The following is a 6,926-nucleotide window of genomic DNA, read 5'->3' as shown; positions in this document are numbered from 1 at the left end:
ACGAATACGCTATGAAATTGAGGCAACAGTTAATAGCCTACCAACGAAAAAAAGTCCAGGACCAGATGGATTCACAGCTGAATTCTACCAGAGGTACAAGGAGGAGCTGGTATCATTCCTTCTGAAACTATTCCAATCAATAGAAAAAGAGGGAATCCTCCCTAACTCATTTTATGAGGCCAACATCCTCCTGATACCAAAGCCTGGCAGAGACACAACAAAAAAAGAGAATTTTAGACCAATATCCCTGATGAACATCGATGCAAATATTCTCAATAAAATACTGGCAAACCGTATTCAGCAGCACATCAAAAAGCTTATCCACCATGATCAAATGGGCTTCATCCCTGGGATGCAAGGCTGGTTCAACATTCGCAAATCAATAAACGTAATCCAGCATATAAACAGAACCAAAGACAAGAACCACATGATTATCTCAATAGACGCAGAAAAGGCTTTTGACAAAATTCAACAGCCCTTCATGCTAAAAGCGCTCAATAAATTCGGTATTGATGGAACGTACTTCAAAATAATAAGAGCTATTTATTACAAACCCACAGCCAATATCATTCTGAATGGGCAAAAACTGGAAAAATTCCTTTTGAAAACTGGCACAAGACAGGGATGCCCTCTCTCACCACTCCTATTCAACATAGTGTTGGAAGTTCTGGCTATGGCAATCAGGCAAGAAAAAGAAATCAAGGGTATTCAGTTAGGAAAAGAAGAAGTCAAATTGTCCCTGTTTGCAGATGACATGATTGTATATTTAGAAAACCCCATTGTCTCAGTCCAAAATCTCCTTAAGCTGATAAGCAACTTCAGCAAAGTCTCAGGATACAAAATTAATGTGCAAAAATCACAAGCATTCTTATACACCAGTAACAGACAAGCAGAGAGCCAAATCAGGAATGAACTTCCATTCACAATTGCTTCAAAGAGAATACAATACCTAGGAATCCAGCTTACAAGGGATGTAAAGGACCTCTTCAAGGAGAACTACAAACCACTCCTCAGTGAAATAAAAGAGGACACAAACAAATGGAAGAACACACCATGCTCATGGATAGGAAGAATCAATATCGTGAAAATGGCCATACTGCCCAAGGTTATTTATAGATTCAATGCCATCCCCATCAAGCTACCAATGACTTTCTTCATAGAATTGGAAAAAACTGCTTTAAAGTTCATATGGAACCAAAAAAGAGCCCGCATTGCAAAGACAATCCTAAGTCAAAAGGACAACGCTGGAGGCGTCACGCTACCTGACTTTAAACTATGCTACAAGGCTACAGTAACCAAAACAGCATGGTACTGGTACCAAAACAGAGATATAGACCAATGGAACAGAACAGAGTCCTCAGAAATAATACCACACATCTACAGCCATCTGATCTTTGACAAACCTGAGAGAAACAAGGAATGGGGAAAGGATTCTCTATTTAAAAAATGGTGCTGGGAAAATTGGCTAGCCATAAGTAGAAAGCTGAAACTGGATCCTTTCCTTACCCCTTATACGAAGATTAATTCAAGATGGATTAGAGACTTAAATGTTAGACCTAACACCATAAAAACCCTAGAAGCAAATCTAGGTAGTACCATTCAGGACATAGGCATGGGCAAGGACTTCATGTCTAAAACACCAAAAGCAATGGCAGTAAAAGCCAAAATTGACAAATGGGATCTAATTAAACTAAAGAGCTTCTGCACAGCAAAAGAAACTACCACCAGAGTGAACAGGCAACCTACAGAATGGGAGAAAATTTTTGCAACCTACTCATCTGACAAAGGGCTAATATCCAGAATCTACAACGAGCTCAAACAAATATACGAGAAAAAAACAAATAACCCCATCAAAAAGTGGGCAAAGGATATGAACAGACATTTCTCAAAAGAAGACATTCATACAGCCAACAGACACATGAAAAAATGCTCATCATCACTCGCCATCAGAGAAATGCAAATCAAAACCACAATGAGATACCATCTCACACCAGTTAGAATGGTAATCACTAGAAAGTCAGGCAACAACAGGTGTTGGAGAGGATGTGGAGAAATAGGAACACTTTTACACTGTTGGTGGGATTGTAAACTAGTTCAACCATTATGGAAAAGAGTATGGCAATTCCTCAAGGATCTAGAACTAGATGTACCATATGACCCAGCCATCCCACTACTGGGTATATACCCAAAGGATTATAAATTATTCTACTACAAAGACACACGCACACGTATGTTTATTGCGGCACTATTCACAGTAGCAAAGACTTGGAATCAACCCAAATGTCCATCTGTGACAGACTGGATTAAGAAAATGTGGCACATATACACCATGGAATACTATGGAGCCATAAAAAATGATGAGTTTGCGTCCTTTGTAGGGACATGGATGCAGCTGGAAACCATCATTCTTAGCAAACTATCACAAGAAGAGAAAACCAAACACCGCATGTTCTCACTCATAGGTAGGAACTGAACAATGAGGAAACTTGAACTCGGGAAGGGGATCATCACACACTGGGGCCTATCATGGGGAGGGGGGAGGAGGGAGGGATTGCATTGGGGAGTTATACATGATATAAATGATGAATTGATGGGTGCTGACGAGTTGATGGGTGCAGCACACCAACATGGCATAAGTATACATATGTAACAAACCTGCACGTTATGCACATGTACCCTAGAACTTAAAGTATAATGAAAAAATGAATAAATATTAAAATAAGTAAATAAATAAATAAATAAATCCAGTAATATTAAATATCAACATTTTCTCACTACTTCTTTTAAGTTACATCTCTTTTATCTTCCTCCTTAAGAACTACATAAACTTTTAAAAAACATTTTATATGCTAGTCATAAACTACACTTTTCTAAGAGTACAGGTACTCTGGTTAATAATCAAAAAGGTGTGCCCAGAGGAAAAGCACGCGCTATTAAATATGAATGCAATTCTTATCAAAACAAATTGAGCCATTTTCATAAAATGCTAGTCCAAAACAGCATTTCATTCTATAAATGTTAAATTATTTCCCAATCACAGTGAAAGAAACTGGAGTAATGAACAAATTTTGTTTTCTACTATGTTCCTTGAGATATCTCATTAATTTGGTATCTGACACAGAGAATAACATTTGTTGAAGGTAATATTGTAGGGATAATACTGAGGTTGATTGTTACAAACTATTAAATGGTTACATCTTTATTATTTATACAGAACATTGGTCCAATAACATAGAAATAGAGAACAGTATCTGGAAATTTATCTCATTCAATGTTCGGAGATAAAAGAGTTAATCATCCTTTCCATTATTTTCTTCAGCATGTCCTTGTTCACTATGAAAGCTGATGGCAATCAAATTCGGGCATTTTCCCCAGCTACTGTATGAAGAGAATGCTGAAGTCCATTACTATGCAGCACACTGCAGCATAAGGACTCGTCCATTCATCAATTCTGGCACACTTCCAAAATATACCCAACAATCCAGTTTCATTTCCGCCCAGGAGGCTGGGTGCAGGGATTGAATATAAGCACAGGTACATATAAACAGCAAGATTATGGTGAATAGACACTGAAAATTCAAAATGGCAGACGTGGCAAGGATGGCAACGCCACAGTCACGTCACCCTTCAGGGCTCCAGGTGGCTTAAAAACCTTTTCAATGCACAAACATATACATACATATGCACAAAAACACATTCTATAATTTTATCTTAGGACTTTGAACATGAGATAATTATAAATTACCCAGCTTGCAAATTAAATAAAAGTCTGTTAGTGCTAAATTGTGGTTTTTATATTAGTAGAAAAGCAATAGCAAATTAAAAGCAGGCAGAAATTGAAATAAAATAGAAAAAGAGAGATTATGAATTCTGTAGTTTGCAAGTCAATCACAGGGCTGTTTTTCCTTAATATAAATGTGCATAAAGACCACGTTACTTCTAGTTTACATATACTGCAGCAACTTGTGGTGCCATAGAACCTACAGAAAGCTTGAAACAAGATTATTCTCTTTGTTTTTTCCTTATTCTTAGATTATTTGTTTTCCACATTTTTTTATTTATTCAAAGGGTGAACGAGCTGTGCCCTAGGGTTTCTGTGTGGTGAACTGATATGCTGGTTGCAGGCAGGACTCCACAGTGTGTCACCACTGACTCATTTCACCCACTTACGCACATCCCATGAAAAGTCTATAACCTCTGAGAAGGCCCAAAACAGTAGGTTATCACCCCTTACACTCATTTCATGGATGAGTCATTTGTACAATGAATTTTTGTTGTGGATTACCCTGTGTGGCTGCTGCACATCATGGGGGATGAACCCCCCAGGCACTCCAATAAAGTCCCCAGTCACCCAGGGGCGTCTTTCAGTTGGGAGACACAAATGCCTTTTTCCTTTGGAGCTGAGAAATCTCAGAATCTGCTTAACCTATGAAAACAGCAGTGCATTTCCTCATGCAAATGTGCACAAACTGAATTAAGATTAATTTTGGGAGAAAAATGATAAAGAAAACACTTTAGAATGTATCTCTGAACTAGAATTAATATCCTAAAACAAAACTTTATAGGAGAAAAGCCAGATTAGAATAAATCCAGAACTGTCAACCGAAAGAGAGATCTGGGGCCCAGGAGGACTTACCATCTTCTCTGGAAGAGAATCACAAAGTTGGGTAGGCTCTAATGTGTCCTGCTGGTACCTTAGATCTAAGTTTAGGTAACTCCTTTGGGGTCCTAAGTGTTCTCTGAGGCCCCACATGTTGGGGCACAAAATTATATTAAATGAAAGGTGTCAAACGGCAAAGCATTTTGAAGAGATTTATTTTAAGCCAAATATGAGTGACCATGGTCTAAGACACACACTGCAGGAGGCAGTGAGAACATATTCCCAAGGTGGTCGGGAGGAAGCTTGCTTTTTGTATTTTAGGGAGGCATGAGACATCAATTAAATATATTTAAGAAATACGTCGGTTTGGTCCAGAAAGGTGGGACAACACAATTCGCAGGAGAAGTCACTTCAAGACTATACGTTAATGTAATCATTTTCTGGTTGACAATTGGAAGAGTTTGTCTGAAGACCTGGCATTGATTAAAAGGAAATGTTTGAGCTAAGCTAAAAGACTGTGGAGACCAAGGTTCTTAGAGGTCTTATAGGGACAGCCTTTAGAAAAACAACAAATGTTTCCTATTCAGACCTTGAAATGGTCATAAACTATTAGTTGAACTCTTCAGGATTGGGAGAGCCTGAAGGAAAAGATCTAGCCATGTTAATAGAGATTCTTTACAGACACAAATTTGTCCCCACAAAGGACAGCTTTGCAAGATCATTTCAAAACATAGGAAATAAGTACGTTTTGGGATAAAACAGTTTGACTTCTTTTTGTTACGTAAAGTTATGCCAGAATTGGATTGGAAAGTAAGACACAAAATATAGGTTAAATAAAATCCATCTGTTTAGAATTTATAGTTTGTAGGGGATGACTACCCAGAATCTTTAGGAATTTGGGCAAATTGAAAGATCAGACTTTAGTTTTCACTTTTACCAGAAAATAGTATGCTACATTGTATTTTTCTTATTAGATGTCATTTGCTATTTTGGCAAGGTATTGTTTTCTGAGTGTTTTTATTCTGAAATGTGTTGAATTTTGAAAAATGGGATCTTTTCTGTCTATTGAGATGATCCTGTGACTTTTGTCTAGTATTCTATTGATGTGATACATTCCACTGATTTTTTTTTTTTTTTTTTTTTTTTTTTTGAGACGGAGTCTTGCTCTGTCGCCCAGGCTGGAGTGCAGTGGTGCAATCTCCCCTCACTGCAAGCTCTGCCACCTTCCGGGTTCACGCAATCCTCCTGCCTCAGCTTCCCTAGAAGCTGGGACTACAGTCGCCCGCCACCACGCCCAGCTAATTTTTTTGTATTTTTAGTAGAGGTGGGGTTCGCCAGGATGGTCTCAATCTCCTGACCTGGTGATCCGCCCACCTCGTCATCCCAAAGTGCTGGGATTACAGGTGTGAGCCACTGTGCCCAGTCTATTCCACTGATTTTTTAAAATATATATATACTTTGAGTTCTAGGGTACATGTGCATAATATGCAGGTTTGTTACATATGTATACTTGTGCCATATGCCATGTTGGTGTGCTGCACCCATCAACTCGTCAGCATGCATCAACTCGTCCTTTACATTAGGTATAATTCCCAGTGCAATCCCTCCCCCCTCCCCATAATAGGCCCTGGTGTGTGATGTTCTCCTTCCTGAGTCCAAGTGATCTCACTGTTCAGTTCCCACCTATGAGTGAGAACATGTGGTGTTTGGTTTTCTGTTCTTGGGATAGTTTGCTGAGAATGATGGTTTCCAGCTTCATCCATGTCCCTACAAAGGACACAAACTCATCATTTTTTGTGGCTGCATAGTATTCCATGGTGTATATGTGCCACATTTTCTTAATCTAGTCTGTTACTGATGGACATGTGGGTTGATTCCAAATCTTTGCTATTGTGAATAGTACCATAATGAACACACATGTGCATGTATCTTTATAGCAACATGATTTATAATCTTGTGGATATACACCCAGTAATGGGAGGCTGGGTTATATGGTACTTCTAGTTCTAGATCCTTGAGGAATCGCCATACTGTTTTCCATAATGGTTGAACTAGTTTACAATACCACCAACAGTGTAAAAGTGTTCCTATTTCTCTACATCCTCTCCAGCACCTGTTGTTTCCTGACTAATGATTGTCATTCTAACTGGTGTGAGATGGTATCTCATTGTGGTTTTGATTTGCATTTCTCTGACGGCCAGTGATGACGAGCGTTTTTTCATGTGTCCGTTGGCTGTATACATGTCTTATTTTGAGAAATGTCTGTTCATACCCCTTGTCTACTTTTTGATGGGTTGTTTGTTTTTTTTCTTGTAAATTTGTTTGA

At 38.5% G+C, this 6,926-nt stretch overlaps 1 pseudogene; it reads right to left on the bottom strand.

The window, feature by feature from the left end:
• Positions 1–3,375: 3,375 nt before the first annotated feature.
• Positions 3,376–3,620, bottom strand: LOC115895671 (annotated as a pseudogene).
• Positions 3,621–6,926: the final 3,306 nt, after the last annotated feature.

The sequence above is a fragment of the Rhinopithecus roxellana genome, chromosome 22 (genome assembly GCF_007565055.1).
Source record: "Rhinopithecus roxellana isolate Shanxi Qingling chromosome 22, ASM756505v1, whole genome shotgun sequence".
Lineage (NCBI taxonomy): Eukaryota > Metazoa > Chordata > Mammalia > Primates > Cercopithecidae > Rhinopithecus > Rhinopithecus roxellana.
The sequence above is the reverse complement of the archived record's forward strand: the minus strand, read 5'-3'. Positions and strand labels throughout refer to the sequence as shown.